A 25,845-nucleotide genomic window follows, 5' to 3' on the forward strand; every position below is an offset into this window, starting at 1 on the left:
CGGCTGCGTGCTGGGGCCGATTGTTCCCTGTTAGGCCCGGAGCCGCGTGTAGGCAGCGGAGGCCCGGGGAGCCGCTTCCCTTTTCCCCGCCGCGGCCCCTTCCCGGCGCGGGCGGCCCCTGGGAGCGGGCGGGCGCGGCCTTTTGGCGTGGTTCGGGCTGCGGGACTCGGCGGGGCCCGGGCGGGCGGGCGGGGGGGGGCGTCACGCCGTAGCCGGGCTGTGACCTCCACGCCGCCGCGGCGGCGCCCCCTGGCGGCCGGCCTTGTGTTCTCGGCGGAGCACGTGCTGCGCTGTGCGCGAGCGGGAGCGGGCCCGGCCCGGGCACGGCGGCCTCGCCGCCCCCGGCCCGGCCCTCGCGGGGGGGCAGCGTGGAAGGGCTCCCGTCGAGGCGCAGCGGGGAGCGACTTACCGGGAAAACGGATGAGCCCGCGTGTGGGGTGTCGCACTAGGCGGTTCGTGGCCGCCTGAGGGGCTACGGAGCGTTTCCCGCCCTGCCGGGGGGTGGAGTAGGGATGGGGAGCCCTGGGTTAGGGAACTTGCTTGCTCCTCGGTGACTTTGTTCGCTCCTCTGCAATAAAAAGCAGATAACTCGGTGGTTTTTTTCGCAGTATCGACATGTGCAGCAGGACATAATGAAGCTTTATGTGGATGTTGCAGCAGTGTGTGGAGGAAGTTCCTTTTAACGGATGATGGTAAGTTTTTAATTTTATTTTATTGGAATGTCGAGGCAGAACCAGTTCTTTTGAGGCTCAGGCTCAGACTTCAGTTAGGACCACTAAATTCCAAAGAGTTCCTTGGGATTGGAGGTATGTATAGCAGTCCACAGTTTCACTCATTTAGAGGAGAATAGTGCAAGTTTCTCAAACACTCATTTGTTCAACTAAAGCAGCTGGACAGTGAGAAAGTTTTAAAAACGTTTAAATTTGATATTTGGGATTTATTTTTTTTTCTTTGAGCAAAGGTCCTTTCTCAGTCAGTCTAACAGAAGTTTTATTGTAGTTTCAAAGTGTTATATTAAGCTGGCTATAAGTATCAGGCAAGGGAGACTGTTTACCTGTTCGTTCAAGTCCATATTCCTATTAAAGAAGGAATAAAATGTTTTTTTTCAAATTTTGAGTATAGCACTGTCCTGCTTTACTGAGCCTCAGGTCTTTAATAAGTAGCTGTAATTTGGTTGTGGTAGTATATTTTACAGCCATCATTAGAAGCTGTTTTTTGTTGCTAGATAGGCCAATCTAAATACCACAATAGGAATTTTGTTTTGAGACAGGGTATCTGTGGCAGTGGTAGCAAATATTCTAACTGGACAGCAAAGAGCGTAATTGGAAAACTTAGGAAGGCACCTGGCATTTCCTAAGATGCTTTCTGGACTTCAGAAAGCTGATGTTATTATACATTCAATCTAATTTTAAAATTCCTGGTATCCTGGAAATGCATAGACTTTGTTTAAATACTTATTGGCCTTATAATTTGTTTTTTTTTTAATTGAGAGAGTTGGTGGAAGCTCTTAGCAAATTTCAGGTTTGTCAGTGAAAACTCAAGTTACTTTTACCTCCACAAGTTTCAGTGGTGTTTTGAGAATGGCATGGGAGAAGCAGTTAACTAGTTTTTGCACTTCAGCTCTTCTACTGTCAATTAGCATTTTGATACTCCTGGTATCACTTATGAGTGTCCTGGACTGGGCTGATGGGCTGCTTCAGCTTACTCTCAAGGAGGTCTTTAGCCCAGAAGTGCGAATATTTGTTCCAAAGCTTGCAGTTCTAATCCTGATCAAAGACTCACTTTGTTCTTTTCTTTCAGCAGGTACAAGGTAGACAACATTACTTGAATTGCTAAAAAAATGCTGTTTGCGTCAGAGTAATGTCAAAGTGCTTACAGTGCAGGTAGTGATATATAGAACCTACTGCAGTGAAGGCACTTGTAGCATTATGTTGACAACTGCCTCAGGAGATCTCGCAGGACTTCAGAGAATGGAAAGGTACAGTGTGGTGCTGTCAAGTGCTTTTTGTACTAAGGTGCATCTAGTGCAGATAGTGAAGTAGATTAGCATCTACTGCCCTAAGTGCTCCTTCTGGCATAAGAAGTTATGTCTTCATCCAGTCACTCAGGTTAAGACTGTAGATGTTCCAGTAGTTTTCTGCTTTGCAGTCTTCTGTTAGTTTTGCATAGTTGCACTACAAGAAGAGAGTGGTTGTGCAAATCTATGCAAAGCTGATGGTGGCCTGTTATAATCTACATCAAGGAGTTGGAATGCTTTCTGCTGGTTATGGGATATTTTGTGGCCTTCCTTATTTTAACAGCAGTCTAGTGAATGACAGCTCTTGTAGCACTAAAGTGCTTATAGTGCAGGTAGTGTTCACTAATCTACTGCATTATAAGCACTTAAAGTACTGCTAGCTGTAGAACTACATATTGTGTCGTACAATTTATTTGTTGTTTAATTGAACACTGTTCTCTGGTTAGTTTTGCAGGTTTGCATCCAGCTGTATGATACTCTGCTGTGCAAATCCATGCAAAACTGACTGTGGCAGTGACAAGTCAGTCAGTGAGTGTGGAAAAATTATACCCCTTTCTACACAGGTTGGGATCAGTTGCAATGCTGTGTATGACTGTGGTATTGCACTTGTCCCGGCCTGTTGAGGTTGGTGGGGATAGAGGCTGAAACACCTTTGTAGCTGTAAGGAATTTCTCCTTCGCTGATCCGTGAAACTTAAAATTTCTAAGTTTCTTGAAAAAATGTCATGTAATTCTCTGTGTAACCAGACTATAATTTTTTTGTATCTGTCTTCTTGTTTGTATATATTGTATTTGTCACTGACAGTATGCATTTGCTGAAATTCTTAATTATGGATTTTTTTTTTTTAAGGTCATTATTACTTTTCTATTAAACGGAGGTGGATGCTTGTTTAGAGTTTCCTCATGAATTTATTGGGAAGAAATGGATCTTGGGTATCAGAAAATCTGGATGAAAGTTCTGTTCTAACTTGTTTGCTGTAAGCTTGCTTCGTCAATTTGAATTACATGAAGGATTCAGCAGCTATCTTTTGTAATGCTTCTTATCATATTGCAACTCTCTATGTTCTAAATGGTAGTAGAGCGCATTTTTAGCCTTAGTTCTTGCATCCAGAATTTGTCAAATTCAAGAGTAATAAATGAGGTTACAGGTAGAGCTTTAATCATTCATCGGCTATGGAGTTTTTAATAGTCAAGTGTCAGCTTCTTGTGGAGTATCTACATTCATGGTTATTGTAACAGTGGCCAACTCATGACCTTTTGAGTGAATTACTTAGCATGTGATGCATAGCAATGATATGAAACATCTCTTGAACCTCCTGAAGAATTTCTCTGAAGCAAAACTGATCCAAATAACTGCTTCAGAGAAGCTGAGATTGGCTGGGGAAGACATGGTAAGGAACAGTCACTAAAATGTTCAAGTGGAACATTCAGCCCATCTTGCTTTTTTTTGAGTGACTGCGTATTAGTAATCTACACTTGTAGCTCAAACATTGTTGAGTGTAGTTCTAAAAGAGGCTTCCAGAGGACTAATGCCATAAATTCAGAATACTCATATTGCCTCTTAAAGCTGCCAGACTCTACATAGTACTCTAAAGCAGAGTAAAGTTCCTTTGTGGTAGGAAAATTAAGAATATTTGGGTCAATGCTCCCCTTGATGTTCTTGCGTCAAATTAAAATGAAATACAAAGCTCAGTGGGTCATTCATGAGAGTGTTGAACACTATATTGCAATGCTGTCTTGCAACATTACTCTGTCCTCTAGCAAGATGTTGAAAGTTCTTAAATGGCTTTGGCATCTTTTGGTTTCTTTCTGAAGTAGCCAAACCAACTTAGGCTTTTACTACATGCTGCTCAGTTTCTGCCCCTTTCTCTTTCTATCTCTCTTTCTCTAGAATGTATTGCTCAGATAGGTTTCTTGTACAAAATATTCTTTTCCCAAGCTTAAAATTTTCTTCTTAACCTTGTTGGTTAGAGGAAGCTTGTGTCTGTGAAGTCAGCAGATGAAGAAAACTGTCTTGTCCTGATTTCTGTACGATAAGTGTCTGGTGATGGCAGGTTTAACTCTTTTGAGTGTAAAAGCAGCATTATTGAAAAAGTTGAAATTCAGGAAGCATTTTAATATGTAATCATATTTATGCTGCCATGTAAGCATCATGTTTTGAAATGCTTGAAGATGTATATTACAGTTTTAACACTGCAGCTTGTTTAAACCAAGTGCTTGCACAAGTGGTTTTTGTGCCCATGGAACCTTAAATTGTGTATCAGGTATGTTGCAGTGTATGTAGTTTTAATATCAAACCATGTGACATTTGTAAGGGTTTCCATAACTTCATTGTTTAATTGCCTGGACTTTTAATTCAGTTATTTACTGTAAAGTAAATAACTTTTACGTGGTGCAAGTCTGAGAAATTATTTTGTAACAGTCATACAGCGGTTTAAAGACATGGTAAGCTCTGCCTTAGTCAAGGAGCAATTACAGCACTGCTTTTGTAATATCAGTCTTACTTGCATGTTTTCAATACAGTATCGGCTTGTTGATTGTATAGCTTAGGTTATCAGAAGTTTCAAGTTGGTCACATGCTGTTTTTGGAAAATACCTGTAATACTTTTATAGTCTGTTTCATCTAATTCAAATGCATCAGTAGTGTTCTCATGGATATGTAATCAGTGGGTATAGTCTCATCTTAATCCTGTTTTACATCCAGTTCTGTGTAAATTGTGGGGTTTTTTTCCAGTCCTTTGAGTGTTTCCTCAAATAATTTTTAATTGTGTATGTTGGTTTCAGTGTAGCTAAGACATTAAACTAGTTGACAGAAGACTGAAGAGATAGAAGTAATGCTGCTGAGTTCAGCTGGTTTTACTGAAATAAGTTGAGCCTTGCCACTGATGTTGGTGTAGCAGATCTGACTAGAAAGGAATGGTTAGATAGCTAAAACAAGTGCCAGTTAAAAAATCCTTCAGAAATAGGAAGAGGCATTTTCTGCAACTGTATTTAGCTTGTCTGTGAAAACTGTCACATGTATGGAAGGCATGTTTCTAGTGGCTTTGATACAGGTAATAATTTTTCAAGTGAACTGCTATGAATTAGTTTGAGACATAGGAGCTTCTGGGAGATTATCGCTAATAAGCCTGCGTGGATTTTTAGGAATTGTTTACAGTGAAATTATTTTTTTCAAGTGTATTATTCAGGAAGGGCATAGCTTAGTCTGTCTTACTAAACAAAAAGTAAGAAATTCCAAGCAGTATTAATACTTCCCTGTAGTTCTGGTATAGCACAGTTAGCCTTATAAGGAAAACCTTCTCTGTTAACTGTAGAAAACTCTATACTCTTAGAATCTCGAAGCATGCTGGGAAATGAGCATTTTTTTTACTAATTTGTCACTGGATGATGCTGAAAAGCCAGCTCAGTTCTTTAGAATTGACTATCTTGTGCTGACTTCAGAATACCAAATCAACTAGTGAGATGACTGTCCGGAACAGGCATTTCGAGTAATAGCTTGTTCATAGGCATTAAATGAACAGGACTAGAAGAGAACATCTCCTGCTGTGCTGACACAAGAGTTGGATCTCTCACACATAGCTGAGATGCTACCATGAGAAAACAAATGCAAGACTCCCATGTTCTGCAGTACATCACTTGTATTTGTATAGTTCATAAGTGGTCTTGTCTACAAAGTCTTACTTGGTAAAGACCCACAGCTTGCTTCAAATCTGGGACTCGCTGGGCTTTGTTTCCACACCACGTCTTTCCTCCTTATCCCTCCCCCCTCAAGTCGCTAAACTAGAATTCATTCCCTGGAACCTTTTCTGTGTCTGGTTCTAGTAGCATTGGATGAATAGGCAAATAGCTTTCACTATATAAACCACAGAAATGTCATGGGTACAGGAGATTAAGCAAGTGAACATTAAGTAATGGACTGCATCATGTTGTGATTCTTCATCATAGCCTTGCTATGAAATCTGCTCTGAAGAGTAAATTTCTGGTACTTCTCTTTCGTGTTGCCTTTCTGGATGATGTCTAAAGGAGAAGACACTGGGGGGAAAATGAAAGTGTTGTTAAAAGAATTCTCTGCTTTTACTATATCATATTTCTGATGGGTTATCTACTGCACTTGTCTTTTATATCAGTACAACATCTGTCTTCATTGATAATGGTCATCAGAAGAAACTGGTACCTGTTTGGTACATGAGAATTGTCAGTCTGGAATCTGTGAGGCTAGGCATGAGTTTCCACCCTGCCATTGTTGCATCCTACAGGTTCTGAAACTTGGAAGGCCGTTTTTAGCAGGGCAAACAAACAGTGTTGCATATATTAGTCTTTACAGTGATACAAGGCTGTTAATTGCTACAGCCAGTGGGATTCCTGGCTGGAGGAGAACTGACTAGTGGCCCTGTGAGTAAAGACTGAGAGTTGTATAATGGATCTTTTCTTTGGATTTTTCCACCTTTATAAGTAAGTCAAAACCACTAAAGTTATTATAGTGTTTCATTCTTAGTGTTAAATAAAACTTAGTTTTACCTAGTTCCCCATTTAATGGATGAGCAATCCTGTTAATTTAGTCTCATTTTGGGCTTATGTGTTCGGTTTTAGGGTGGTTTTGTTTATTGGGGGGGTGGGGGTGTTAGGGTTTGTTCATTGCATTTAACTCACTAAGATGACATGATAATACAAGTAATACTAGTCTTAAATGTCCAAATACAGAATGCTTGGTTAAAAACTTTTCAGGCTCTCTGGTAATGGATCAGATTCTTCACATGGGTAGCGAACTACAGACAAAGCTGTAAATGCAAATAGTTGTGATTTGGGTACCCTTTAATGTCATTTTATGACCCAAGAGATTAGCACTTAAAGGACTGATTCCTTGAAGCATCACAATTTGTACCAGGTTTAGGCATCCACTTCAGCTGACAGAAGGGATCTCTCTAGTTAATTTAAGGAAAAAAATAATGTGGCCAAAATGCTTTGCATGGAACAGGATGTTTACACAAGTTTGGTGAATGTAGCTGAGACTTTCTGAAGAATTGCTTTGGTGGTGGGTGTTTTGGTTGTATCTGGGATTCACACTGCTTTTGGTTATTGTCTGCTGGGCTAGCCGATTAATGCAAGCTATCAATATGTAGTCTAAGTTAATGGAGCAACGTTTGGAAAGGAAAAGTCTGTGATGAGTGCATGAGCGCTGTACAAATGATCTATATTGTCACTGCAAAATATGTCTGATCTAGTGATTTGAGTTGAAGACCAGTGTTTTCAGGAATCTGACCTGGAGGTAAGTGGTGGCTGGTCATATCCCAGTTGTAGTACAAATACATGGGCCTGTTTCCTCTTAGAAATTGCGTGATATTCCCTAGGAGGTGGAAGGTGATCAAGGTTGTGATTAAAGGTAGGGAAGATGTAAAGATGGGAAAAGAAAGAGTAAAAAGCTCAGTTAAGGGAAGAGACTAGTATAACTTGGGTTACTTAATCTGTTTTGTATGCCTTGTATGCTGCTGTGACTGACAAGAATTTTGGAGCAACTGTCCTGCTGTGGGGCATGTCAGCAGTTGGGATAGAAATGGTCTGGAATTTAACAATGGATAAGACGTACAACAATAAGAAATCCTTTAAATGACATGTTATAGAATCTTTAAAAGATTCCAGATACCCACATCTTCTAAGTGCATTTATAGCAATCCTTTTCCCTGCTATAGAAAAAATTAACTAGTTTCTGCTTAGTGTACTTGATGCAGAGAGAAATCTGCTTCTACTGTTGTAGAGGACTGGCACTTTTCTAGTCACTTCTCTAATTCTTTAACTGTCTTCTCCAGAGATGTAAAATATGAGCACTTAGGAAGTACTGAGTGACTAGGTAGTTGTTTTGATATGTGTGTATAATTTTATCTTCTCACCCCATGCTACTTTGGCAAAGGTCCGTGTTTTATGTGTCAAACAACTCTGTAGCTTATGAATATTGCTGTAATACTTGAAAATACAAGATATGTGTTAAACTCTTGTAAGAACCCTGAGTTCAAGTTGTTTTTATTTATTAATTTAACTTTCTTAGTAGTTTTCCAAGGACCAAAAAATGCTATGTCTTGAAGCTTATTTTCTACAATCAGACTTTTTGGAAATTGGCACTACTAGGTGGCTGATCAGGTTTTTTTTCCTGATTTGGTAAAAACGTTGAAATGAAAGGTTTCATGATGAAACAAGAATGGTGTAGGGATAACTTTCTTAACTGCAGAAGAGTGTGTCAGTGTAATAATCTCTGCTAATGGGGTTTTAATTTAGGTAAAATCCCATCTAGCAAAAGCTTTTGAAAAACATGCTGATTAGACAGTGATTCCTAGATTTTACGGTTGGACTTTATGTGGGGTAAAGCTTTGTGGTTGTGTTTTGTTAAATAGTTCCAGTGAGATACTGCAGTTCTGGGCTGTAGTTTTGTGCATCAGTATTATCAGATGAAGCGTAAAAGCAAGTAATCTGTGTATATCAAAACAACTGGTGCACTTCAAGTCATGAATATCTTTGAAATTATATTATGCTTATATTCTCAAGGATTGTGGAGGAAATAGTCTTTGTTATTATTTAGTGTTAAGAAGTGCTCCTTTTCAGCCATCACATGGAAATTCTGCGAGTCCTTGTTGCACTGCACAGGGTGGTTAACTTTCATAAGCAAGTTGTGCTCTCTGAACTGCTCAGTTCATAGTTTAGTTCCAGTCTGAAGGTCCTACAGGTGGTTTTTAATGTTCTGTACATGATCAAATTATGTGCTCCTTGTATTTGTCAACATCTTCTGGTAGAGCCCTGATTTTGGAGTAACAGATACCTGGTGTTTCTAAAAGTGTTAGATTGGATTTTTGTGCAGGTGAGTATGCTGTAAAAACTGGTTAGGTGTTGAAAGTCCCAAATACTCTTACAGACATAATTGTAAGAATGAACGTAGAGTATTTTATAGTGATTATGCTTAAGAAACATACCAGAGGTTCTTGGAGTATTTTCAATAGTCAGCCTATAAGCTTGGCACACTTCAGACCTTGGGGAAAACAGACTAGAGGTGCTAAAAAAAAAAACCCTGGCTCTTCATTCTTTCTCAGTCTCTGATTTCATAGCTGGGTGCCCAGGAGTATTCAGGGAAGTAGTTCTTTTCTGTTCTCCCCATTCACGAGTCTCCATTTGCAGAAACTCACTGATCCCAGGTTAAAATGCAAATGGTTGAGTTATGAATACATCCTAGCAGGTAGCATTTGAGAGGTTGCTTTAGCAGGGTAGTGAAAGCAGGTTTTGCTCAGGGAGACTGCATGAGCAATGTGTAGTAATACGGGTTATCCACAGAGATCAGTGCAAACAAAAGTGAGCATGTTCTTTGTCTGGCCAGGTCTGAGTAAGCTGTTTGAAGCTCTATTCTGAATTAGGAAGATTCTTTATTTCCTAGCAACTCACATCTAAGGATTGTAATAATCACTTTGACAGCAGATGTTCACTTGTTGGTATCTACTATTCAAAGTTATTTTTGTTCCTTTTTAAAGTTTTTTTATTAAATTCAGCCAGTAATGAAACACCCAGTCAGTAGAAAGATGTAGTTATACATGAATTTAAATATATACTGCACTTGGAATTTGGAGGGGAAAACCACATTTACTTATATTTTTATGTGACTTTAATGTGCTTCTCAACAGGAGGTTAAGGTGGATGGAGGTTAAAACTATAGAGTAGGAGAGGAAAGGGTAGCAAAATCTTTCCTGGAAGAGAACTGTGTATGCTGGGGAGGCTAGAACTGTGCTTTCTCCAAGAAAGCATAGAAAATAAGGTAAACTGTGCTTGGAGTGATAGTGTTTTGCCACTCTTGGGCTCATAAAACTGCAGTAGTTATATTTGTTGCCACCTTAGTTTCATTCTAAGAGTGAAGTGATTTTTTTTTGTGCTTTTTGTTTAGTGTTTCTGGTTTTGTGTTTTGTTGGGGTTTTTTTCTTCCTTTTTTTTTTTTTTTTTTTTTTTTTTGGAGAGGGGTGATTTGTTTACCAGAGAAGTAAGGTGAAAAAATGTCCATGGAACTTTGTCTGCTGGACCAGTAGACTATTCTCAGTTCTTACTTTTCGTATTCTAACATGGTTTGAATGTATCCAAGAATATTTTGACTTTTCTAAGATATCCCATTCTCTCTGGTGATGTATTTTACAGGGAGGCTTAGTGGTTTTGGCAGGAGGGTGTTGGTGTTTTGGTTTTTTTTTTGCATTTACAAGAGAAAATGCAGGAGTGTTAGAGGTTTGAACTACTCCATTAAGAGGGTAAGTGGAGAGTTCCCCTTTGTTTTGACACAAATGTCTTGGATACAGAGAATGGAATCTTTATAGGTTGCTACTTCAGATTAGGGATTTTCAAAATTTTTTATCCTTTTCATAAAAATAAAAATTTGTCTTAATAACTTTTCACTGTGAGAATGAAGAGTGGTTAAAAAAGGAATCAAGGCCTCGGAGAATCCTTTTTACTATATCTTGTGATGGTGTGTTCAAAGACTGTCCTGGATTCCACCTGAAGATGATGGTACTCTTGTATTAACACAACTTTCTCCCCAAATCACAAAGTTGTTTCCTGGCAACATACCCTAATATATTAAAAAGTAACCTTGTGCTGATTGGATGTATTTCTGGGTTACTTTCATTAAGCAGTTGTCAAAAGAGTATGTCTGGACACAACCTGGAATCTGAGTTTTACCCTTTATCTGCTCATTCCCACCCAAACTTAAGCGGCATCACTAGACTCGACAGACATACTTCATGGTCTGACATGTGAGTGGTTACCTGGGGAAATCGTTTTTGTGAGCATCGACAGCATTGTATGTATTGAGGTATTCAGTGTTGACAGCTGGAACCATGTCCAGGTATCTGCAACTGTGTGGAGTTAAGCTTGAAAATTATTTGCTCTGTTTGTGCATCTGTGTAGTTCCATTTGGTAAGTGCTTCTCTAGTACTAAATGAAGAGTTTGGTCTAAAATATATTGATTGGTAGGCCTGTTCCCCTTTGGGGATAGAAAAGCTATAGTAGGGATCACTTACTTCTAGAAATCTGTGGATTTCTAGGACATTTAAATTAGGTTACATTCCACCTTACGTTTCTTTTATGAGAAACATGGGGAGCCAACAAGAATGTAAGCATGTTTTACACACATTGCAGAAACAACTGTCCAGCATTCAAGAAAAATTTAAGGGATGTGCTATATTCATAAAACATATGAACTATGTATTTCAGAGCTCTGCTAGTAATAAATTAAATCTTCCCTCTATAGCCTGAAGGCACTTGGAAAGTCTGCCCCTTCCCTGTCCTTTAAAAAAGTTAATTGCAAAGGAATTTTGGCCAAAGAATCTAAAAAACAAAGGATAAAAAGTTTAGTTATCTTCTAGAGAGTTCTTATAAAGCACAGTGGAACGGAACCTAGATCAAAGTTGCATAAAAATATGCATCTGTTTCTTCTCTGTCTGCTGAGAAATGGGGAGAGAAGGAAATAACTGAGACGTAGATGGTGAAGGGGAGCTACCAAAGCAGTGTTAAGGCTACTCGAGTAGTCTAGAGCAAGACAGACTCCATGCAGAGGCACTGGTGATGGGAGAGGGGGGGCAGCACGAGGGAGAAGGAGGGAGCAGTGGAGGGAAGAAGAGGAAGCAGGGAGGATAATAAAAGTCCCTGCTTGGTAAAGATTAGGTTTTGTTTGGTTATAGCAAATCACCTTAATATGATGGAAAGATAAAAAGATATAAAAGTAGGTGATATCAAACTGGTAATTAAAATACCTGTTCCTGTGCCCCATTTCAGGTTTGTGGTGTGTGGGATTAATTGATTGATTTTTGGCCTCAGGCAATGAGCAACAGTGAGAAATCTGTTAAGTTTTCCTTAGTGGGCAAAACAAAACTCCAGATCAATCATCCTAACAACCACTGTTGTAACAGCTTTTGTTAGGATTTGCTCCAGATGGTATTCGCAGGCCATGATTCTAGGTTGGGTCAAGGTGGTGTGCAGAAGCATTCTTTGGGATTAAGTGGTCCTTGGTGGTGTGGTAAAACCAGGTCCTTGCTTGAAAGTGTGACTTTTCAAAGTCTGCTTACCCAGATTGCCTTGAATTTCTTGTTTACGGGTGTTTGCTTTTGGTATGACATCTGATAAGTTCGCTGCTATTCAGAGAAAATTAGGCAGCACTGTTGAGAAATACATCTGGTCCAGGTAGCTCGGCTCGCAAGCTGCAGATTGAGATGCAGGTTGAAATACAGGTTGAGCTCTGGGTGGAAGCCGTGAACTGCCAGCCTTTGGGATAACAAAGGGCACAAAGATGCGTGGTGCCAGGCAGGTGAATGGACACAGAGACACAGCAGGAGCTGGGAATTGCCGACCTTTTGGATGACAAAGGAGGTGAAGACTGGCGACACCAGCAACATGGATGGACACAGGGTGGGGTGCAGGAGCCGCGGACTCAGGAGAAAGAGCAAGACTGGGGCATGGGTGGACTATGAGGGTATAAAAGCCCATGAGGTCCTTGGTTGGGGGTCCCTCTTTGGAAGCACCAGCTCGGGCTGTTTCTGTGTTACTGAGCTGTGAATAAATGGCTTTATGGAATGAGACATCTGAGACTCCTCTGTAGGAAATCTAGTCTGACTCTGGGTGTGCAGGGAGTCAAGTGGGGCACCCATTCGCTCACTGGATCTGCCCCCTGTGAAGGGGCTTTGGTCCCAGTGAAAGTCTCTGGCCTTGGGAGTGTGACTGCCAGAGTGGTCAGACTGGGACGTTTCCTTAATGGCACTTGATAAATACATAGTGCCAGGAATTGAGGCTGGTGTTCAACATGCTCAGGATACCAGAATGCAGGGCAGCAACACCACCTTGTGTTTGACTGGCAAGGCAGAATAAGTGGTGTTCTTTCATGTGGTAGCTGTAACTTGTAGAACTGGTGCATTAATCAGTAGTTGAATCTCCTGTATGACTTGTACACCTTGTCAGAGCCACAGCTAGCTGCTTCACTCTTCTGTTTGCTAAATAGCGATTTATCTCTGTTTTACTCACTGGTAACATCCTATTGGCTTTTTATGGCCCCAGCAAAATCAGAACTTCCCTGGTGTCTGGGTCTCTGGTGTACCGGATTTATTGGTGGGAAGTTTGCATGTTCCTTATTCCAGGAGTTTCATGAATGGTAAGAGTATATTCATTTATAATCCTGATTGACCTGATTGGTCTATTCCAGTATCAGGGTTATGTATGTCTTTTGCTGAGAGTTCTCCGGCTTCTCTTTTTAGATCTGCCAACAAGTCTAAAAGTGCAGCATTTCTATCAATCTTCCTCAACTTTCTGTTTAAAAGTTTTCTAGTCCACTGTTCATACTTACATAATTTAAAACCTTTTATAGCATTGTTCAGGAATATTACAATGTTAGTTTGAATTTGCTGTATGTTAGTCAGAATTTTAATAGCTGCTGTGGATTCCAAGAGTCATTTTGGAGAAGCCTTTAGTAAAACTACAGATATTTGCCATTTCTCTGATTTCCCCTGACTTTTTTTTCAAGGCTAGCCTTGCCCTAAGCATCCAAGGTCAAAAAAAGTAACTATGCTTCCAAATGACGTTTCATCTTTTTCCTTGAGGGGGCTGAGAAATGTGTTATAAACAAACCAGGAACTTTTTTCCTTTCTTCAAGCTTCAGAAATTGTTCATTCTTCACATCTACTCTTGTTTCCCTACTCTGTACTTTTTCTCTCTTACAATATATATTTGTGTCTCTGAATAGGTACATAGAGTTATTGTGTGCATAAATATATGCATGTTGGAATGCTACTAGTATACAAAAGCTAGTACGTATTTATGTCCACAAAATGTAGGCAAAGAACAGGCTGCTTAGTAAAATGACTTCCTGCGTAGTATTTGCTACAAATGATCAGGAAATGGAGAAGGAATCACTGTAGTTTGACAAGACTTAGGCATTTCATGTGTATTCTGTCATTCTCACTGGTGGTGGCTATGAAACTAAGTTCTTCCAGGAAAACTTGTTTGGGAGGGAAGAAAGTTTTTTGTGTCTTTTTGTTGTTGTTGTTTTTTAAGGCATTCAAGAAACTGTAGACAGTGCAGGTGCTGGACCTGGAAGTACATAAGGTTTTCTTCTCTTTCTGAAATATTGGCAGGGTGAGCTTTTCTGAGCTTTTCTGCCTTAGCTAGATTGCAAACATGGGAAGATGCCCAAATGTGTTGGGAGTGGTGGGGGGTGCAGTTGGACAAAACTGGTGGGGCAGTAGGAGTGGAATCCCTTAAGGGACATTTAAAGAAAGTGTAAGCAGTTATTCAAGTAGTTCTGAACATACAGATGGTTGAAAGGACATGAAGGGAAAATGTTATATTTTTCCCTAGGGATCTGCTATTACAGTTGGGATACTGAGAGAACAGACTTGTATTTTGCCACAGCTTGTATATGCTTATGTAGGAATCTTGTTTCTCCATCAAGGAATTAGGTGGTGATGCAATATTAACAGACCTAGGATGGTTTAAATATCTGAAAAATGGTTTGTGTCATGAAACTTCTCATAGTTGATCTTTCTTCTTACTGTGAAGTCTGCCTCGGTATATATAATTTTTTAGATGCTTGACTTATTATTTCATAGTACTAAGTGTAACATTGTGTTAAGATGAAGTAAAACTGTTCTGGGTTTCTTGTAGTTGAAATGTATAGTTGACTTCCCTAGTAGCTTTCTTGTTCAGTTACATCTGCTACCTCAAAACTGCAGTGCTGTGATATAAACTCAGCTTGTTCCAAGATGCTTTGCAAACTGAAGTTAGCACTATATACCATTGCCTCCTGGTTAAAATTCTCAATAAACTTAGAAAAGCTCATTGTCCAGGTGTTCCTCTACTTCTGCTGATTGAATTCAGGTGAAAATAGAATAGTTCAACTGGAAGGGACCCTACAACAGTCATGTAGTACAACTGCCCTATGACTTCAAAACTTTAAAGCATGTTCTTCAACGTATTGTCTGACAGGCTTGGAGAATCGACCACTTCTCTAGGAAGCCTGTTCCAGAGTTTGACCACCTTCTCAGCAAAGAAATGCTTCCTTTTGTCCAGTCTGAACCTTCTGTTGTGCAGCTCTGAACCATTCCCACACATCCTATTGCTGATCTCAGAAGTGATTGGCACCTTCCTCTTCACTTCCCCTCCTCAGGACGCTGAAGAGGAAAATGAGGTTGCTCCTTGGCCTCCTTGTTTCCAAACTAGACAACCTCAAAATCCTCAGCCACTCCTCATAGGACATGCCTTCCATCCCTTCCATCAGCTTAGTTGCCTTCCTCTGGTCACATACAAGGACCTCAACATTATTAAACTGTGGGGCCCAGAGGCACCCACAGTACTCAAGGTGAGGCTGCACCAATGCTGAATACAGCAGAATAACCACCTCTCTTGACTGGCTGGTGATGCTGTGTTTGATGCATCCCAGGATGTGCTTGGCTGTCCAGACTGCCAGTATACGCAGCTGACTCACATTGATCCTGCTGTCAATCAGCACCCCCCAATCCCTTTTTACAGGGCTCCTCTGCAGCCACTCCTCTCCCAGTACTGGATGCAGAATTTGGTATTCGTACGTGTTAAATTTTATCCCACCGATGGTTATCCAATGCTCCAATCAATTTAGAACTGTCTGCAAGGACTCTTGTTCCCTTAGAGAGTCAACAGCATTTCCCAGTTTGGTATCATCAGCAAACTTGCTAATGGTGTGTTCACTCCACAAATAGTCAGAGCTTGGGATAGCTGAGACATTTGGTTGCCTTAACTCATTAGTAGAGCTCAATGACAGAAATTTATGGTTAAAGTAGGCACTGTGAGGAAATGAAATAGGGGGAATTAATACATTTGGATTAATACATTTGTCTTTGGATTTGAAGACAAAAGTTCAAGATAAACTTTAAAAATCTAGAGTATTGGCTATTGTGTCTAGGTATACTTTGAGAAGAACATGTAGTGTTTTTAACAGTATGCTTTGAAGTGTGTTTTCATTTTGCTGATTATTAATTAACTTCCATTAAGTACTTTAAAACTCTACACATAATTGTTTGCAGTGACAGATTTTATAAAATTGTTTATGAAAGGCTCGTGTCAACTTGTTTTTTATGAACTGGTGCACAAGAAACTGCATCTGCTCCATAGGTATCTGTAAAAGTCTTTCATTTGAGTGTCTAATTGTAAGGAAGAGCTTTTAGGGTGTTAAATTAATGTCATATCTTTAGAGGTAGAAATATAACCAATTGAGATAGGTATCCTTTTTATCAAATACAAAGTTTTCAGAATTTTAATAGGATAAATATGATCTTGTGTCTTTAGTAATGCAGAAAACTCAGTGGTCACAGAACTTTGCATGATGTGTTTTGTATCCACTACTCTGGAATAGAAGTTAGGTAGCTGTTGCCATGTTTGAACAGCTGGTGGCTCCAACGCTTTGCAGCTATCACAATACATAATGCTGAAATGAGTTAATTCAGTTCTAGCTGTACTGAACTAGTTAGAAATGTAAAAGGAAAATCAGAATCAGGAACTTAGTAAACAGCCAAACACTTCCAACTTGCATTTTAAGCCAATGTGTAAATACCCCCTCATAGTTCTAAACAATCTTAAACTCCACTATTGCTGTGTAGCTTAAGATAAATTATAGGGGGCTCCTTTTTCAAGTGCCAGTTCAGACTCAGTAGCAATATTCTCAAAACCAGTATAGCTGACAGCATCCCTGGTCTATATTGAAGAATTATACAGGTAGGAGGGATGACAGCCATCCTGACCAAGAAAAAGGAGGGAGAGAATAGTCAATCCATTTCTGGAAAAGAGGCAGAGATGAGCAAATACCATGTAGTCTCTTTAAACTGAGACTTGCACAAGTGCATATGTACTGAAAGGGGGAAATGTTTTTGTTTAGGTGTGGAAATAAGGGATTTAATGGGTAGTGGAGTTTGATAGAGCAAGATGATAACTTCTTAATGGAAGAGAAGATACTGCTTAGCTGTCTTTTCAGTCATTGCAGGAACATTTAATAAACACAAGACTTTAATAGGATGGACAAGGTTGTAAAAAATGCACCCTTATAGGTACAGCTTAGCCCTCCAAACTAGTGAGGTAGAGAGCAGCTAGAGAAGATGCAGCCAATGAAATAATACAGTGACCCAAAGTTTCATGCAAGTGCAGTCTGTGTGTAGCATTTTGTTTCTATAAATGTTAAGTGCTTATGAAGTTCTGTTTGGGGCTGAAAAAAAGGGGGAAAGGACATGAGGAGCCTTTCTAATGTGCAAACATAATTCCTTATCAAGACCCTTCATTTTTGTTTCCTTTTGTCTCCTCGAGGAGACAAAAGAACAAAAGTAGCCTTGCTGATCAGAATTTGTCACTTTTGATTGCTGTATAGCATCATACTATCTTAGCAATGTTTCATCAAACAGCATATTCTAGCAAAGTGAACCCAAAAAAAGGAACAAATCAATACTTACCCTCTCTTTTTTTTTCTTTTTAAGTTAAGATTTTTGAACTAATTTTTATATTAAAGTCATCTAAGAGTTGCACTTGAAGACAAAGCTGCAGTATAGTTAGAGATACAGTATTTAGTGGAGAACCCCCTTAGCTATTCTTCTAAGCCTAGAAAATACTTTCCAAATATGTTCTGCAATCACTTTTTCCTAACTTTTAATAATATTTCTATTATTTTAACATATTGCTGATAAATTTTATTGAAACCAGTTAGTACTAAGTACTAAGATTAAATTTACATGCTTGCGTTGTCCAGACAGCACTCTGGAACAGTCAGTGGACAATAGCAGACTAACATCTCAAAGTATTTACATGCTGCAATATCTTTTTCCTACAATGGACTTTTAAGCCGCTTACATGTAATATGTAGTTTCCATGAAACATGTTAATGCTATTGGCGAGACAGGAGGAACACACAGCTCTGAGATCCTCATCCAGGATATGCCTTTAAGCTAAGACTAATCACCTCATTAATGGGGAGCAGTTTGGTTCCAGTTTGTGAAAGATTTTGTGTCTATTTAAGAAAAAATATAGGTCTTTTCAGTGGCAATAAGACATAGTATGAAAATTTGTGGTATCTAAGTATCTCCTTAAGCATACTTTTTTTTTCTTTACTGAGGACTTGGGCCTAACTGTTTCCAGATAATAATTTCATTTTTCTGTTTAATACAAAATGAGAAATAAACATGTACTGCTTCACAAGTAGTTCAAGGATAGCAGTATTCATGAAACCTTGTTGTGTGGTGATTGGCTTTGGTACCCACAGTAATCTCAATTTCCACTTTAAGCTTTTTCCTGTAACAGAGTAATTTTGGATATCTCATACCTATAGTACCAGAGAAATACCCATTAACAAGTTCTTATGGGCATATAGGCATTAACATCTTTATACAGCATGATTTTTATTTTTAAAAAATCAAATGTAAGGTTGGAAATTGACATTGTATTGCGAATTTCATTATCAAGTTCATCAATTTTTTTTTGTGTGCTGATGGAAATTGTGTCCTGCTCTAGAGTAGTGTATAGTTCGGGAAGAAGTTCAACAGCCTTTGAATAGAAAGTTGTGGCTGTATTTTCTGTATTTATAAGGCAAAAAGAGATCAGTGCTAGCACTTTTAGATTAAATACTTGTTTGTGTAGAAAGAGATTGGAGCCCAGTGCTCCCTCCTTCCTGTACTCCAGTTTGAAATGCTCGTGTTCTGGTCTTCCCCAGACCAGCTGCTACAACTATTATAGTGCATGTTAAGATAACATCAGGGACTTCACTGCGTAGCCTTGTCACTTTAAAAATACATTAATATCTCACATGTTCACCTGGGAAAGGTGGAGAAAGTTTGGATCTGTGTCAAGCAGACAGAGACAGCCAGTCACTTGCATCTTGAATGCATGAATGGTATTGAAGAAAAGGAATGTGTCTGCATTAATTTTCTTTGATACTCATTTACATAAGATGTGACTGATTTACTGTGCTTTGGTCTGAACCTGAGATTTGGTTGGAATTCTTTCACTTAGTTTGTCAATTCAGATGGGACCTAATGGTGAGGTAGGTCACCTGCTCAACACTGGTAGCATGTAGCTACTAGTGATCTAAAAATAGATGCCTAGAAGTTGTTACTAATGGAAGTTTAAACCTTTACTGACTTTTAGGAGTGCATAGGTCTGCCCTGATTTTTAAAATGAAAAGAAAACAAGAGACCGAGTGTTCACCCTAGAATATCTAAGGAAGTCTCCATGGAAACAGTGTACCTAGCAGTAAGGAGAAATATTTTTCAAAGTACATGGCTGACTGCTGAGCTATGTTTGAAGTACAAATTATTAAATAAATAAAAACTTTATGAAAATAGATGTGCAATTAACTTCTGGATACAGTACTCTGAAATGAATTCTTGAACTTAGAATTACTGTGAAGAACTGAAGCTCTGTCTGTGCAGGCAGGATCCCAGGGCTGTGCTTTTACACCCTTTTTCCTTTCACTTTAGGGGAAAGGCAGCAATGCAGAGCTCGGGGGCGTGGTGGGGGGTGCGGGGGCCGAGGGGAGGACCCTTTCCCCCATGGGGGTGGCCTTCCCCCGCTGTGGGCCCAAGCCGAGGGTGCACTCTTGGAGCCGGTGGCGGTCAGTAGCCCCGTGTTTGCCCGGGCGCCGGCCCTGCCGGACCCCCTGGGAGCAGCGTCAGCGGGCAGCGGCACGGGAGCAGCGCTTCCTCGGGCCGGCCTGCCTGCCTGCCAGGGACCTTTCCCTGGGACACGGCGGCTGGATGATTTCACCGGGAAGATGGAGAACATACGGGGAGTTATGGAGAGGCCGCGAGCTGGGACGGAAGGGATGCTGGGGCCATAATGCACAGGGGAGGCGTCAACTGAAGTTTAGATTGCAATATAAGTTAATAGTAGAATAGCATTTGTTACGCGCTCGGGGGCGGGAGGAGGCAATGCTGATTGTCTGTGATTGTTGAAGATGTTCCTGCTCGTTGTAGGGGAGTTGAACTAGATGACCTTAAAGGTCCCTCCCTAACAACTGAAACTATTCTATGATTGTAAAATATTTCTCTGTGGTCTGCATCTACTTCCTCAGTGTTCTCTCTCTCATCTGTCCCTCCCTGAAGTCTCAGCTGGCAACTCCTGTCATTGCAAGCATGAAACAAAATACAGTTTACTCATGAAGATATCAAAAAGATTTTCAGTTAAAATTCATAATTTTTTCCTTCTTTTAAAAGAACTAAAAAAACCTAACCAACATTTTTTGAGAATTTATCTCCAAATCAGGTCAAACTTTTGCAAGACTATTATCAACTCTATTTCAGCTCTACATTTAATGGATTATAAGATGAATTAAACTTAGAGTTGTGTGTGAAGTTTTACTGGCCTCACTAAGTTTATAGGGTCGTTGGTAAGAGTGTGGGACTGTTGTGAATACAAATGCTGTGTAGCTTTTAGTCTTAGTTGACTAGCTTAATTATCTCAACCTAAAATAAGAGAACTGTTTTGTTCTTGTTTCCCCCTGCCTCTCACCCCCATGCTGTTATCATAACTTCAAGAAACTCAGTTTGAGTGCTAGGTTCCCCACTCTGTTCAAAGCTGTATGAGAAGCAAAAGGATAGTATTGGAACCAAGAACTTACAGAGAACATGTATTAGACCAGAAGTAGATAGGTAGAATTTGCCACTGGGACATGGTGTGAACATACTAGTCAACACAACAGTCTGTCTTCTTAATAAAAAGCTTCCTTAACTGCTGTGATATATATCAAAATAATAGTAAAAAGATTTGCAGTAAAGAAAGATTTGAAGGGTGACTTGGAAAAATGAGGGAGCTTAATGAATGTTTGAACTACTTTCAGATACATGAGACACAATAGGATATAGCATGAAAGCATTTCATCGTTTCAGAAGCTGGAGGTGGAGACAGGTCCTCTGGAAGCTGGAACTCCCCTTTGCATCCTGACACGGGAACAGTAAAAGGATATGCAATTAAAGCCAAGTGACTTGTGTTTGACACAACAAAGAATGTGACAAAAGTGCATGTGGTCAAAGTGACAGGTTGGAAAGGGTTATTTTTGTAGTAGCTCTGTGAAGGGATGCAAACAGGGAAGATGGCACAGGCATATAAAGCCTTTTCAGTAGCTATAAGATGACAGTCCAAAGGTGATGAGCAGGAAACTTAGTGCTGTGTACCAAAAATAATAAAAAGGTTCATTTTAGCTTGATGTGATTTAGAGCGATAAATTGAAGGTATAACTTTCTCTGGCATTGTGCCAGCATTTCAGGTAATACAGTGGTATTGTTCATGATTAAGGAAAAGAGGCAAAGGGAGAATTTGTGTTAGGGGTATTCATTAGTTGCCTTGAGCTGAGAGCTAGATATCCATGAGGAGCCACGAAGAGCATGTGTTAAGGCTTTGGTCAAGAAGTTATAAGTCTGTAGTCAATGTTAATGATCTCTCATAAATTTTATATGTATACAGATACACACAATCTTGTTAAAATAAGTCCCTTTCTTCTGCATATGATTAAAAACGTGCAAAAATATTTTCCAGAATATTGGATCACTAAACTTGTTAGTTAAAATATACCTTTTTAACACTAAAACCAAGGAAACTTTGAAGCCTAAAACCTGCAAGAGAATTAAATGAGAATTAATTGTTTCCTTCACACTTGCTATGCTAAATGTATTAAAAAAAAGAAAAAAAATTGAAAACCCAACCCCCCAATTCCCCAACAAACAAAAGCCCACTTCACCTTATGGACTAAACTAGAATCTTCCTCGTCTTGAAAGAGCGAGTTAAATGTATATTCAATTTCTTACCAAAAAACCCTCCCTTTTCCATTAGCCTGTAGAGCTGGAAGGAAGAGGTTTTTCTGAATTGATACCAGTGGAAGATGCAAGGAAGTACTAGTTCCAGTTGAAGCCATGGGATTCTAGAGGTTGCCCAACATCATCTACTGCTGTAGGCAAACTTCTGTGTAGTTGTGAAGTAAAGGAGAAACTTGTATTTTTTTTTTATTAAGTAGGAATACTTATCTTAAAATTTATTAAAAATTTATTTTTTCATGTCTCCTAATACTTTATTTTCACGTGGTTATCTTGTACTAGATGTTGAGAATGGCATTTCATCATTCCTACAATTTACTCTACCATCTTCAAGTTGCTGAACAAGATCCCATGTTCTCTGGCTCCCATATTCAGGTTGTTTTCCCTGGTGTATTTTTCAGTATTTTAAAGCTTCCACTCAAGGTATTGCATTTTTTTTTTTAATCTAAACCAAATCTTTTTCTTTCCAGGAGGACTCACTGTTTTCTTTTTCCCCCTTTTTCCTCATGGGGGGCTTAAAATGTCTTTTGCTGTAGTTTGCTTTATCAAGAAGATTGTAACCTGTCAGCTGTGTTCACTCTTCAAACATCAAAGTATAAGAACAGTAGAACAAATTGTGTTAAAGGACATTTCATGTAATATGTGTTGGAGCTTGCTGACAGAAGGAAGTTGCCAAATCCTGGAGTATAGATGATTCAGAAAAGAGAAATATTAGTCCTCTCCCCTCCTTATGAACTGTCACTCAGTAGACTGGATAATGTTAATGCCATTCTTTATTGCTTTGCTCAGCAGTGAAATGATTGATCTCTAGTGCAAGTTTTATTAACTTATGTGTCAATTTGTTAACCGTGTTCAAATGAATGCATAGAATAAATCACACTTAGAACTGGTTTTGCGGTCCTGTGTTGAAATTGCTGACACGGATCAAAGATTTTTTTTTAAATTGAAAGCCTAATGCTTTACAGTTCTGAATGACCACCAGCAGCTTCAAAACACACTAAGAAGAATTTCCGGCTCTAATGGGTAAGGTGTGACATTTGTGCATGGAGGGGATTCTTGACGCTGGCATCAAGGAAGCTGTTTTAAAGATAAATGATTCCCAGCTTCCTTGGCTGCTCTAGCAGATACCATCGGACTTTGTCTTGTAGATATGAGAGGGTTTTGTAAACTCGTCCTTAGTCACTTTCGCCTGATGAAACTGAAACTTTTGAAGATGCCATTAAGAGCGCTGAATTCTTGGAGACTTCTGTCAGAAAAGCAAAAGTTTGGCATTTGAAGCCAATCTGAACGGCGTACTTTACTGGCCTGTTACAAGTAGTTCGCCAAAGCTCTACAAATTAAGTCTGTCTTTTTTGCGTGCTTTTTGGAAGTCACTGCTCACACACCATGACATCACTTCTTTTCCCTGCGGATTCCCCCTCCGGAGCCCGCACCCCCAGACCCCCGGCACCCCGGGTATAGGTGGGGGTCTCCTCCCCTCCCCAAACGGACCGTGCCCACCCCCAAGCCCCGACGGGGCGGCGCGAAGGCGCCAGTGCGCTGGGACACCCCCCCCCGCTGTCCCCGCGGCGGGGCCCCCCCATGGTGCGGGGGGGCGGTGGGAGGGGCCGGGCCGGGGGCGGATCCCGGCGGGCGCGGCTGCAGCCTCCCCCCCGCTCAGCGGCTTGGGGGCGCCTCGGCCGCCGTCTCTGCGACAGCTGCCGGCGGGCCATGGGGGGGAACAGCCTCAGCCTCGGCGTCCTGAGCCTCGGCGTTCTGAGCCTCGGCGTTCTGCTCCTGGCCGCCGCCTCGGCGGGTGCGGAGCCGCCCCTGAGCTGCGAGGCGGTCCAGAAAGTTTTCCAGCTGCGGCGGCTCGGCCCCCCGGGCGGTGTCCCGGAGTCCCCGCGGGCAGGTAGGGGAGAGCTGGCGGGGCAGGAGGCACTGGGAGCAGCGGGGCCGGGGCTGCCCCGCCGGGGTGCGGGGACGGCGGGTTTGAATTTGGTGCCGCCAGCGGCGGTGGGAGGGTGGTGCCCGGGGTGGGGGCCGCGGCCCCGCGGGCTCCTCGGGTCAACCGCGGCCGGGGGGATCGGGTTCCGTAGCGACATTGGGGGTGGCTGCGGGGGATGCTTGGCCCCTTACTCAAGGGAGAAAACGCTCTTCTCGGGCTGCGGGCACTGGAGCACCCTGACACCTGCCTAAAACCCCCTTGTGCCCACCCACTTCCATACCGTATCGCGCAGGAGAGCGAACTTCAGCTGGGGCTCACCTTGCTTCCAGCCGCCCGTGGGCAGGCAGAGGTACAGCGGTGCCAGCGCGAACCCTGAAGGCAGGGGAGAGCCACCGAACGTCGTCTGGGGCTAGTGAAGTTACTCTGGTGTGAAATGAGAATGACTTACACCGCTGCAAGTGGTGGGGCTGCGCGTTTTCTCTGCTGGGTATTTGCCTGTCGCTGTAATGGAATAAAATTCCCGGGAAAGTAATGTCTTAATAGTAATTTGACTATATCTAGCATTTGTATCAACAACAAAACTTTTTCTTTAAGAGCGTACCAAATGACGTTGTAAAGCTTGTATGTAATAAGATGTACCTCCTTAGATCTGAGGTTTGTTTCCAGCTTCATGAGAACCTCTGTTGACTTCAGTGATGCTAATCACAAAATTAAAAAGCAGTTATTTTCATGGTCAGCGATTACATATCTATAAGATATGTTCATGTTTGGATGACAGTCAACTAGTAAATGTGTATCAATACTTGACAGAAAATGACTTCAGAATGCAACAAAAGCTGAATTAATGTCCCCCTCACTTTAAAATATCAGTAACCTTTTTCTTCTTTTTTTTAAGATAATCTGTGTAGGTTTTATTAACTCTGCAAGTTGAGGCATACTGGGTTTATTTTAAAGGAATTCTTTCAAAAGCTTTTTAATGACTAGTTTAAAGCATGACAGATAATTCTAAACTTGACACAGTTGTAGTGTGCAGTTTAAAAATCAAAATATTATATTTCTAAGGTTACCAGTACTTTTGACAACATGCATTGTTGTCTTCTTATGGTGTCCTTGGCTAAATATTTTTAATTGCTTTTGCTAAAAAGAAAATAAACACTTTAATTGGAAAGCCTAATTAGACAGGAACTGTGCAAGTGAAGATGTCTGGAAAGTGAAATCTGAATTAAAGCCCTGTCAGTGGCTTAATTTTTTTGTGCTATTAGTGTGAATAATATCAGTATGAATTATATGGTATCTGTTTATATGTGTATGAATATATGTATATATTCAATATCCTAGTCCAACTATTACAATTTCTCTTTCATGGTCATTTATTTTGATTCCCATACATTCACTTGTGTACTAGGATAGGGAGGAAACGTTGCCTCGAGAGGAAAGAACTATACGGTACCTTATGTATATTTCTTTTGCTCTGCTCCTCTGATTTCCCTTCCCCTGTATTTTTATACCACCACTCACTCTCATTTCTTTCTTTTGACTTCTCTTTGTTTCCTGTTTGAAGTAAAAGTAATTTCTGAATTATAAGAATAATAAAAGAATTTCTTTCTCTGCTGCTGCCCCTGCAAGCAACGGGCAGCAGGAGGTGCAGTATAACTGCGTGGTCAGCAGCCTTTCACTCTGAAGGAGTTGCATTGCTGCGGGCAGCCTGGAAGACATCAGTCCTCAAGGAGCCCTGTTCGAATGTCAGAGTGCTTGCTCTGAGTAGCCCTGGTCTCAGAGATACGTGCAACAAATAACTGCGAACAGTAAAATCTATCCTGAATTGACAATGACAAAAGAAATGGAGATAAAATGAGTATTTTAGAAGGTTTAGGTGTGATTAAAGGTTTTCATAGGCTGAAAACATAATATGAAGAGGAAAGAAATGTCACTTTTGCTACTGATCTTCTGTATTAAGCCTTCTTTTGAAGCAAGATGTAAAAATATTTTAAAACCTTTTCTGATGGCACTTAGCAGAGTGTTTGTGTAGAAGACACACACATGCACACATACAGCACAGGCACTTTTTGTAAGTGTCCACTTACAAAAGTA

General features: G+C 40.6%; 1 protein-coding gene across 1 annotated transcript in view; it reads left to right on the forward strand.

The window, feature by feature from the left end:
- The first annotated feature begins 537 nt into the window (after window positions 1-537).
- Window positions 538-25,845, forward strand: part of GPC5 (glypican 5) — a 303,582-nt gene continuing 278,274 nt past the window's right edge. The window contains exons 1-2 of the mRNA XM_027675181.1: window positions 538-692; window positions 1,801-1,978. The gene's annotated coding sequence lies outside the window, so the exon portion shown is untranslated. The remainder of the gene's footprint in view (window positions 693-1,800; window positions 1,979-25,845) is intronic.

This window comes from Neopelma chrysocephalum, unplaced genomic scaffold (genome assembly GCF_003984885.1).
Source record: "Neopelma chrysocephalum unplaced genomic scaffold, ASM398488v2 Primary Assembly neopelma1_25, whole genome shotgun sequence".
Classification (NCBI taxonomy): Eukaryota; Metazoa; Chordata; class Aves; order Passeriformes; family Pipridae; genus Neopelma; species Neopelma chrysocephalum.